Below are 12,776 nucleotides of genomic sequence, written 5' to 3'. Positions count from 1 at the left end.
ATGCCGAAACCTTGACTATTATTCATTAGGTCATTTTTTTATGGACCCACAAAGTTTTAGGTGATTCGGATCCGGTAACCCCGATTCATGCAGATGGTGTGGATTATAAGACACAATTTTTTTGAAATCGGCCCGAATTCTAATTTTTTGGCCTTAAAATGCCAAAAAAGCGAGTAACGGTCATGCTGAAGCCATGTGTATTGTTCATCAGGTCATTTTTATGGAAAAAATTTAAGTGATTTGGATCATTTTCCCCGGATTCATGCAGATGGCGTGGACTGTAACACACGAAAATTTAAAAATCGGCCCGAACTCCAATCTTTTGGCCCTAAAATGCCCAAAAAATGAAGAACGGTCATGTCAAAGCCATGACTATTGTTCATTGAGTCATTTTTTATGGTCCCATAAAATTTTTGGTGATTCGTATCCGGTAGCCTGGATACATGCAGATAGGGCGGACTATAGCACAAGAAAGTTTGGAAATCGACCGAAATTGCAGTTTTTTGGCCTTAATATGCCCAAAAAGGAGAATCGGTCATGCCGAAGCCATTACTATAGTTCATTAGGTTATTTTTATGGTCCATCAAAATTTTAGGCAATTCTGATGTGGTAGCCCAAATTCATGCGGATGTCGTAGACTATATCACACAAAAATTTAGAAATCGGTCCGAATTTCAGTTTTAGGGCCTAAAATACCAAACAATGAGGAACGGTCATGCCGAAACCATGACTATTTTTTATTAGGTTATTTTTATGACCCCACAAAAATTTAGGTGATTCTGATGCAATAGCCCAGATTCATGCAGATGGCATGGACTATAGCACACGAAATATGAAAATCGACCCGAATTCTAAATTTTGGCCCTAAAATTCTAAAGAATGAGGAGCGTTCATGCCGAAGCCATGACTTTTATTAAAATTTTAGGCAATTCGGATCTAGTAGCACGGACATGTGGTGTGGACTATAATACAAAATAATTTGAAAATCGGCTCAAATTCATTTTTTTTCCTAAATGCTGAAATAATGAGAAATTGTCATGCCGAAGCCATGACTATTGTTTATTAGATCATTTTTATGGCCCCACAAAACTTTAGATTCAGATCCGGTAGCCTGGATTTATGCAGATGACGCGGACTATAGCACACAAAAATTTTAAAATCAGGCCGAATTCTAGTTTTTGTGTTCTAAAATGCCAAAATTGAGAAACGGCCATGCCTAAGCCATAACTATTTTTCATTAGGTCATTTTTTTATGTCTCTTCAAAACATTAGGCGATTCACATCTGGTAGCTCGGATTCTTGTAGATGGTGTGGACTATATGATACGAAAATTTAAAAATCAGCCTGAATTCCATTTTTTGCCCTTAAATGCCAAAAAATGAGGAACATTCATGCCAAAGACATGACTATTGTTCATTAGTTCATTTTTATGGCACCATATACTTTTAGGCGATTCTAATACATAGCCCGAATTCATGCAAATGGCGAGGACTATAGCACACGAAAATTTAAAAAAATTCCTGATTCAAATTTTTTGGCCCTAAAATGCCCTCCTAAAGAGGAACGGTCATGCCAAAGCCATGACTATGTTCATTAGGTTATTTTTTATGGACCCGCAAAATTTTAGGCGATTCTGATCCGGTAGCCTGGATTCATGGAGATCGCGTGGATTATAACACATGAAAATTTGAAAAACGTCCAAAATTTTAATGTTTTGGCCTAAAATACCAAAAAATGAGGAACAGTCATGTTGAAGACATGACTATTGTTCGTTAGGTCATTTTTTATTTTCTCACAAAATTTTGAACGATTCGGATCTAGTAGCTCTGATTCATGCCGATAGATGGAAACAACTAGAATTCCGTTGGCTTCTCATATTTACTTGTGCAATTGCCCATGCCACCTGCATAGGCCCGGACTACTGGACCCGGATTGCCTAAAATTTTTATGGCCTATAAAAAACGATCTATGGAACAATAGTCACCACCTCGCCATGACTGTTACTCGGTTTTTGGGGTTTTAGGACCATAAAATTGAAATTCCGTCAGATTCTCAAATTTTCATGTGCTATAGACCACGCCTCCTGCCTAGACACAGAACACCTAAAATATTTCCAGCCTATCAAAAAGATCCAAGGAACTATAGTCACCGCCTCGCCATGACCGTTACTCATTTTTTGGCGTTTTAGGGCTATAAAACTAGAAATCTGTCCGATTTTCAAATTTTCGTTTGCTAACCCACACCTCTTGCATGGGTCGAGGCGACTGGACCCAGATCGCCCAAAATTTTACCGGCCCATCAAAGACAATCTAAGAAACAATAGTCTTCACCTCGCCATAGCCGTTACACATTTTTTGGCATTTTAGGGCCATAAAATTGGAATTATACCCGATTCCTAGATTTTCGTGTGCAACCCATGCCTAATTCATGGGTCCGGGTGCCCGGACACAGATTGCTGAAAATTTTACCGGCATATCAAAAACGACCTAAGTTACAATAGTCACCAACTCGTCATGACCGTTACTCATTTGTTGGCATTTTTGGGCGATAAAATTGGAATTCCCCCCGATTTTCAGATTTTCGTGTGTTATATACCACGCTTCCTACAGAGGCCCGGGCGCCAGATCCGAATCGCCTAAAATTTTACCTGCCTATCAAAAATGACCTAAGAAACAATAGTCACTACCTCGACATGAGTGTTACTCATTTTTTGGCGTTTAAGGGCCATAAAACTGAAATTTTGCCCGATTCCCAGATTTTCATGTGCTATAGCCTACGCCTCATGCATGGGCCTGGGTGCCCGAACTTGGATCGCCTAAAATTTTGCCGGACCATAAAAAATGACCTAAAGAACAATAGTCACCACCTCGACATGACCATTACTCATTTTTTGGCGTTTCAGTGCCATAAAATTGGAAATCTGCCTGACTTTTGGATTTTCGTGTGCTATAACTCATGCCTCCTGCATGAGTGCGGACGCTTGGAGACGGATCGCCTAATTTTTTCGGCCCATCTAAAATGACTTGAGGAACAATAGTCACCGCCTTGCCATGATCGTTTTTTGACATTTTATGGCCATAAAACTAGAATTCTGCCTGATTCCCAAATTTTTGTGTGCTATAGCCCGCGCCTCCTGCATGGGCCCAAACGCCGAACCTGGATCATCTAAAAAAAATTCGGCCTATCAAAAATAACCTAAGGAACATAGTCACTGCCTCGCCATGACTATTACTCGTTTTTTGGTGTTTTAGAGCCATAAAACTGGAATTCTATACGATTCTCAGATTTTCGTGTGCTATAGCCCACACTTTCTGCATGGGCTCGAGCGCCAGGACCCAGATCGCCTAAAATTTTGCCGGCCTATAAAAAATGACATAAGAAACAATAGTCACCTCCTTGAAATAGGCGTTACTCATTTTTTATCGTTTTAGGGCCATAAAGTGGAATTTCGCCGGATTCCTAGATTTGTGTGTGCTGTATGAACACACTTCCTGCATGGGCCTAAAATACCTAAGGAAAAAATAGTAACAACCTCGCCATGATCGTTACTCATTTGTTCGCATTTTAGGGCCATAAAACTGAAAATTCGCACGATTCCCAGATTTCCATGTGTTATAGCCCACCTCTCCATGATCGTTTCTCGGTTTTTGACATTTTAGGGCCGTAGAATTGGAATTCCGCCCAATATTCAGATTTTTGTGTGCAATATCCCATGCCTACTTGGACCTGGATCGTCTAAAATATTGCGGGCCCATAAAAAATGACCTAAGGAACTATAGTCACCGCCTCGCCAAAGCCATTACTCATTTTTTAGCGTTTTACGACCATAAAATGGAGTTTCGCTCGATTCCCAAATTTTCGTGTGCCATAGCACTCGCCTCCTTCATGGACCTGGGCGCCCGGGCCCAAATTGGCGTTTCAGGGCCATAAAATTGGAATTCCGCCTAATTCTCATATTTTCGCGTGTTATAGCTTACGCCTTCTACATGGGGCCGAGTTCCTGGACCCGGATAGCGTAAAATTTTCTCGGCCTATAAAAATGAGCTTCGGAATAATAGTCACCACCTCGGCATGACCGTTACTCGGTTTCTGGCATTTTAGGGCCATAGACTTTGAATTCTTCCCGGTTCTCAGACTTTCGTGTACTATAGCCCACACCTCCTGCCTTGACGCCTCTTGCTCGGACCCGAATTGCCTAAAATATTGACGACCCCTAAAAAATACCTAATGAACTATAGTGACCGCCTCGCCATGACCATTACTCATTTTTTGGCGTTTTAGGGTCATAAAACTAGAATTTCGCTTGATTCCTAGATTTTCGTGTGATATAGCCATCGGCTCCTGCATGGGCCTAGGCGCCTGGACCCAGATCTCCTAAAATTTTTCCAGCCTATTAAAAATGACCTAAGGAACAATAGTTATCACCTCGCCATGTCCGTTACTCGTTTTATAGCATTTTACAGTCATGAAACTGAAATTCTGCCCGATTCCCAGATTTTCGTATGCTATAGTAGTGTTTTAAAAGGCGCGGGCTTAAGGCGAGGCGTTTTGCATAGGCGTAAGGCGAGGCGTAAGCCCCATGGGTATTCAATTTTTAATATTTTATAAAATAATATAATTATAAAAATATATTATTAAATAGGTAAAATTGCATAAAATTTTGAAAAAAAACTACAAATAAGTGAAATATATAATTAATCCCATATTATCTAATGAAATTATATAAAAGTCCCAAATAAAGTGAAATTACATATAAATCCCAAATAATTATATATAAGTGAAATCCCATATTATCTAATGAAATTATAAATCCCAAATAAATAAGTGAAATTTTATATAAATCTAATCAATATATATAAAAGCACGCATACATATGATTCCATATTATATTTTGAAAGAGAGCAAGAGAAGCACTGAACTTAAAAAACTAATTACATACATATTTACAAACTAACAGTGAAATATAAAAAGAGAGGAAAATAATGAGTCCAAAATAATAAAGTTTTTACATGAAGGAAAGAACAAACCTGTTGAATTTGACTTACGGAGAAGAATGAAGTTTTCTGTTGCAAAAAAAAGTGATAAATCGTTGCTCTTGGTAGAGGCAGAACAGCGGAAAGAATTGGGAAAGAGTTCTAATTTAGGGCTTTTAGCAATATTAAAAAGTTTACTTTTAAATTTAATGTTTTTAATTCCTTTTTAAAAAGATATCAACCGAAAAACTCGCCTCAACCAAAAAACTCGCCCGGGTATATGCCTCGAACTTCTGGGCGTATGCCTTACGGGATTTTCGCCCACACCATTGCCCCGGGGCATTTTTGGTACGCCTCACCCCAGGGCTCGCCCCAGAAATGCCTTTTAAAACACTGTACTATAGCTCACGCCTCCTGAATGGGGCCAGGCGCCTGGACCTGGAACGCCTAAAAAAATTTCAGCCTATGAAAAATGACATAAGGAACTATAGTCACCGCCTCGCCATGACCATTACTCATTTTTTGGCGTTTTGGGGTCATAAAACTAGAATTCCACCCTTTTCCTATATTTTCGTTTGCTATAACCCACGTGTCCTGCATAGTCCCAAGCGCCCAGACACGGATCGCCTAAAATTTTGTCGCCCCATCAAAAATGGCCTAAGCAACAATAGTCACTACCTTGCCATGGGCGTTACTCGTTTTGGCATTTGAAGGCCATAAAATTGGAATTCCGCCCGATTTTCAGATTTTCATGTGTTATAGCCCACGCCTCTTGCATGTTCCGGGGCGCCCGGACCCAAATCGCCTAAAATTTTGCTGGCATATCAAAAATGATCTAAGGAACAATAGTCACAACTTCACCATGACCGTTACACATATTTTGACGTTTTAGGGCAATAGAATTGGAATTCCGCTCGATTCTCAAACTTTCATGTGCCCGTGCCCAGATCGTCTAAATTTTTTCCATCCCATCAAAAACGAACTAAGGAATAATAGTTAGCACCTCGCCATGACCTTCACTCATATTTTAGCATTTTGGGGTCATAAAACTTGAAATTTTGTCCGATTCTCAGATTTTCTTGTGCTATAGCCCATGCCTCCTGCATGGGACCGGGCGTCCGGACCTGGATTGCCTAAAATTTTATCGGCCATCAAAAGTGACCTAAGTAACAATAGTCACCGGCTCTCCATGATCATTATTCGTTTTATGTCATTTTAGGCCATAAAACTGGAACTCTGCTCAATTCTCAGATTTTCGTGTGCTAGGCCACGCTTCCTGCATGGGCTTGAGCGTCCGGACCCGAATCGCCTAAAATTTTGTTGCCCTATCAAAAATGACATAAGCAACAATAGTCACTACCTCGCCATGACCGTTAATCATTTTTTAGCATTTAAAGGCCATAAAAGTGGAATTCCACTTGATTACTAAATTTTAGTGTGTTATAGCCCATGCCTCCTGCATGGGCCAGGGTGCCCCGGACCCAGAGCACCTAAAATTTTGCCGGCATATAAAAAATTGCCTAAGGAACAATAGTCAGAACTTCTCCATGACCGTTACGCATTTTTTGGCATTCTAGGGCTGTAGAACTGGAATTCCACTCAGTCCTTAGATTTTTGTGTGCCCGTACCCGGATAGCCTAAAATTTTGCCATCCTATCAAAAATGAGCTAAGGAACAATAGTCAGCACCTCGCTATGACTATCACTCATTTTTAGCGTTTTAGGGTCATAAAACTGAAAATTTCGCCCGATTCCCAAATTTTTGTGTGTTATAGCACACACCTCCTGTATGGGCCAGCGCATCCGGACCTGGATTGCAAAAAATACTTTTGGCCCATAAAAAATGACCTAAGCAACAATAGTCACTGTCTCACCATTATGGTTATTTGTTTAATGTTAATTTAGGGTCATAAAACTAGAGCTCCGCCCGATTCCCAGGTTTTCGTGTGCATGGGTCCGGGCGCCCGAACTCGGATCACCTAAAATTTATCGGGCCTATCAAATGTGACCTATAGAACAATAGTCACCACTTCTCCATGACCGTTACTCATTTGTTGGCGTTTTAAGGCCATAGAATTGGTATTCTACCCGATTCTCAGATTTTCGTGTGCTATAGCTCACGCCTCCTGCATGGGCCAGTGCGTTTGGATCCGGATCGTTTAAAATTTTGCCCCCATGAAAATCCACCTAAGCAACAATCACTACCTTGTCATGAGCATTACTCATCTTTTGGTGTTTTAGGGCCATAACCCTAGAATTCCGCCCGATTCTAGGATTTTCGTATGCTATAACCCATGCCTCCTACATGGGACCAAGCGCACGGACCGGGATCAAATAAGATTTCTACGGCCCATCAAAAATGACCAAAGGAACAATATTCATCTCCACGCTATGACCGTTACTCGTTTTTTGGCTTTTAAGGGCCATAAACCTTGAATTCCACCTGATTTCCAAATTTTTGTGTGTTATAGCTCACGCCTCCTGCATGGGCCCGGGAACCCGAACTGGAATTGCCTATAATTTTTCGGGCTCATCAAAAACGATCCAAGGAGCAATATTCACCACCTCGCTATGACCGCTACTCGTTCTTTGATGTTTAGGGCCATAAAATTAGAATTCTGCCCAATTTATTAATTATTGTGTGTTATAACCCACGCCTTCTACATGGGCTCGGGCGCCCAAACCCGGATCGCCTAAACCTTTGTCGGCCCATAAAAAATGACCTAAGTTTCAGTAATGAGTGTGTTGCCATGATTGTTACTCATTTTTTGGCATATTAGGGCCATAAAATTGGAATTTCGCCCAATCCCCAAATTTTGGTGTGCTATAGCCCACGTCTTTTGCATGGGCTCGGGCGCCCGAACTCGGATTGCCTACAATTTTGTCGGCCTATCAAAAATAATCTAATGAACAATAGTCACTGCCTCACCATGACCGTTACTCGTTTTTTGGCATTTTAGGGCCATAAAACTAAAATTCCGCCTTATTCCCAGATTTTTATGTGCTATAGCCCAAGCTTACTACATGGGCTCGAGCTCCCGGACCGGGATCCCCTACAATATTACCGTCCATCAAAAACGACCTAAGGAACAATAGTCACCACCTCTCCATGACCGTTACTCATTTTTTGGAGTTTTAGGGCCATAAATTTGGAATTCCACCCGATAATCAGATTTTCGTGTGTTATAGTCCATGCCTCCTACATGTGTCTAGGCGCCCGGATCTGGATTGCCTAAAAATTTTCTGGCCTGTCAAAAATGACCTAAGTAACAATAGTCACCCCCTCTCCTTGACTGTTACTCGTTTTTTGGCTTTTCAGGTCCATAAAACTAAATTTTGTCCTATTCCTAGATTTTCGTGTGCTATAGTCCGCGCCTCCTGCATAGGCCCGGGTGCCCGGACTCGGATCGTTTAAAATTTTGTCAGCCCATCAAAAATGACCAAAGGAATAATAGTCACCGCATAGCCATGACCGTTACTCATTTTTTGGCATTTTAGGACCATAAAATTAGAATTCCGTCTGATTCCTAGATTTTCGTATTTTATAGTCCACGCCTTCTGCATGGGCCCAGGCACCCGGATTCGGATCGCTTAAAATTTTGTCGGACCATAAAAAATGATCTAAAGAACAATAGTCACCCCCCTCGACATGACCATTACACATTTTTGGCGTTTTAATGCCATAAAACTAGAATTTCACTCGAAAATTTCGTGTGCTATGGCCCATGCCTCCAACATGGGCACGGGCGCCCGAATTTGGATCGCCTAAATTTTGTCTGGCCATAAAAAATGACCTAAATAACAATAGTCACCACCTCGACATGACCTTTACTTATTTTTTGGTGTTTTAGTGCCACAAAATTAAAATTCCACCCGATTTTCAAATTTCATGTGTTATAGCCCATGCCTCCTACATAAGCCCAGCCGCCCAGAGTCGGATCGCCTAATATTTTGTCCTGATGGGCACAAAAGACACACCTAGATATGACCACTAGTCGAATATAGTAAAATATGATATTGTATCCATAAGGATTAGTTAAACAGTATTATCGTAGTTTGTAGCTAGATTGCTATCTAAAATGATCAACAGTTGAGAGTTTTGTGATTAAAACTAAAATTAACTAAGAGTCTAAACTATTGGCTAATGACAATCGACACAAGTAATGAGCAAAGAAGGTTATCAATTGGGGGAAGATAGAGTTTTGATAGGATACGTGCAAGATAATTGTTTGGGAACTAACTCTAGTTAATTCACTTCTACTATTCAAGTGAGTCTCTCGAATTCACTTGATTATTAGTTCAACCGTTTAGTAGAAACTCGTCTCTCGTTTAAGTCTCAGCCTCACAAGATGAACTAAGTTAAGCTCGTGAAGGTATGCAAGAACTCGTAGTGGATTGGTCTTTAGGAGAACTTCTCTAGATTATCCTCCTAACTAGATTTAATCAATAATTCAACTAGCCTCTTCCGATTACATAGAAGAATTAATGAATTCAACCAACAAAATAGACTAAAAAAATATCACAAGTTATGCCTCTCTTGATTACATGAACAAGTGAATATAGATGCAACGAGTAAAACATCCAAAACGACTCAATACATAAAACTAGAGTATAATCCACAAATCCATCAAACCCTAAAGGAAACTACTCCATAGATATGGAGTAATTCATCACAAATTTGTTTAAAGTTAAAGGAAAATATAAAAAGATCCAAACTCTTGTCTTGAGTGAGGATTGAATGACAAAATCCTTGAGCTTTTGCTTCTCCACCTCCTCCTTGGCTTCCCTAGGTCTAGGATGTGTCAAAATTCCTCCAAATAATGTTTTTACATGGATTTATACTAAGTAGGATTGGGCCCAAATAAAAATACATTTTCTTGCGCAAAATAGGATTCTAGCTCTTGGCGGAGTTGGACATGCGCGACCGTGCACCTGAGGGTGTGCTCACACATGTGGCCGCACACTTTGGACAGAATACTGCCTAACTTGCGCACCCAGTGCGCGATCACGCACCTGGGTGCCCTTTGAACTTTGCCAATTTTTTACGTAAATTTACACTACTGCGTGGCACAGTGCGTCACACTAGTGTTTTTTTCAGCAGTTGATTCTTTTTTAAATTTTGACGTCCAGACATGATCCTCAACCCCCGAACACAGTCCTGGCTTATTCCTTTGGGCTTTTACTCAGACTACCAAGCTCCAAATAGCTCGAATTAGTTCCAAAATAACTACATGATTCGAAATCACTCCTGCAAGGCATGAAACACGCAATTAGTGCAAAATATTAGCTATTAAAGCTCAAATTCAATTAAAGTGCAGTAAATTAGAGTGTAATAAGCGACTAAAATACGAGATTATAGACTACCATCAACATCCCACACTTAAACCATTGCTCGTCCTCGAGCAATCAAACTATACTTTATAAAGAGAAGACCTTTTTAAACAACTTTCATAACTCATCATACCAAGAATATTTATGTTACACCCCAGGTTTTCGTGCGTGAAAGTGCGCCATAAGTAAAATGATGAAAGTCTGAAAATGAGATATTATATTTCGCATTTTCGTACATTAAAACGTCGTCGTACAATAAAGCTTCGTTGTAAGATTAATCGACGCAAATTCGGGAATGAGATTTATTTTGGGAATTATAAGGATTATGCTATTTCACAAGTGATTAGTAAATTCATGAAGGTGAAAGGGAGAACAAGTCTAAGAAAAAGAATTTTGTCAAAGTTTGACGTTTTGTGATAAAATATGGCCCAAACTAAAATACCCGGTATTGATGGACTAGTACCATACAAGGTACCACATGGCTATAAACTAATTTGAGATAATTTTTAATTATGAGGATTATTGGTTAGTGGGAGATGTCACGCCTCCTTTTTCCGCGCCCGCGGGGCGCAGGGGGAGTTTTTTTTCAATTAAAGGACAATCGAAACGGGATTGGTTTAATTATTTCAGAGTCGCCACTTGGGAGATTTAGGGTGTCCCAAGTCACCAATTTTAATCCCGAATCGAGGAAAAGAATGACTCTATATCATGGTCTGCGTACCAGAAATCCGGATAAGGAATTCTGTTAACCCGGGAGAAGGTGTTAGGCATTCCCGAGTTCCGTGGTTCTAGCACGGTCGCTCAACTGTTATATTCGGCTTAATTATCTGATCTTATACAAGTGTGAACTTATGTGCAAAATTTAACTTTTAACCGCTTTTATCATTTACTGTTTTTATCAAGAATTGCAACGTTGTGAAAACATATCTTGAATCACGTTGCATCAATGCACCCGTGATTGTTGACATATTTTGACTCGGTTGAGATTTGGATTTGGGTCACATAAATGTGCACCCGAATTAAGGAGAGTAAATTATTAAGACGTGCCTAAAGCAACTAGCGTATTTGTTGTTTTGGGTAAGGCCGAAAAGTTCGCTAAACGACCTGTCCCGAATTCTAAGTGTTTTAATATATATACAGTTGGAGGGCCCCGTAGCTGTGTACATTTTTTATTTGGCGAGGCTCATCTCAATTTTTTTTAAAAATGAAATTGCAACGTCATGGACACGCATCTCGAACCACGTCACAATCAATGTACCCGTGATTAGAAACACATTTCGACTCCGTTGAGAATTGGATTTGGGTCACATAAATGCGCACCCGAGTTTAAGAAGGTAAGATTTATTAAGGCGCGTCCTAAAGAGTCTAACGTATTGTTATTTTTAGGAGAGTTGTGAGATTTGCTAAACAACCCGTCCTGGAACCTAGATGCTTTGATAATACACATTTAAACAAGGGCCCCGCGTCTGTGCGTTTTGTTTATTTTCATCGAGGCTCATCTCGTTCTTTTTTTTTTATTATTATTATTTTTTTTTTTTTTTAAAAGGATATCCTATAACACCTACGTTTCTCGTCGTGTTTGTCTTTATCAATTGAAAACAGTAGATAGTCCTAATTAATTAAATGCTTGCAAGTTGTTTGTAATGACATTCAGAAAAGCTAAAAAAATTTCAGAAATGAGGTTGTATGTACAGTCAGCCGAACAAACAATTATAGGCCCAAATCCAGCCCATGCGTGATAGGCCAGACCTGGGCCTCTGCCTGTTCTACGCGGGCCTACTTGGTTTGCTTCGATTTGGGCTCGACCTTCATGAGGTTGAGGCCCTGAACTGATTCTTTGTTTTGTGAAATGAGTTTATCAATTTATGTGACAATATGGCAAAAGGAGAAAGAACTTTAACTAAAACGGATAGCTTTCCTATTTGGCCTACATTAGAGAATATACTACACCATCAGACTAAGTCTGAAATACAACTTATTACACTGGGTATATTTTCACCTAGCAGTATACATACAAGGCTAGCATTCGTTAACCTACATTGATATACTTAGTATGTAGGCTGCTTCTATTGTCCAAACAAAAATGTAACTATTTCATGACATTTAGAGTAACAGTTCATGTACATATATAAAAAAACAATCTGCAGGTCCTCTCTTTTGCATTCATGCTCAAACTTTCAGTTACATTTGTGGTATTAATTGTGTACCTGGTATGGAGGACAAAGAAGGAAGGAATGGTCAGCTAGGCAGTATGCAGTAAACACAGCAACAACAGATACACAGCAACAACACAGCAACAACCAGCTGAACCAAGTGTTTTCCACAGCCACAGACAACCAACAATATCTCCCAGAATACAAGGACTAGCAGATAGTCGAAACCAAGCCAGCAATCCCAGGAAAGAGTAAGGAAATAACAGCAGTAACTGAGGGTTCAAATGCAGTAAAACTAACAGTTCAACAACCAACAACCA

Source organism: Nicotiana tabacum, chromosome 5 (genome assembly GCF_000715075.1).
Source record: "Nicotiana tabacum cultivar K326 chromosome 5, ASM71507v2, whole genome shotgun sequence".
Taxonomy (NCBI): Eukaryota; Viridiplantae; Streptophyta; class Magnoliopsida; order Solanales; family Solanaceae; genus Nicotiana; species Nicotiana tabacum.
Note: the sequence above shows the minus strand (reverse complement) of the source record.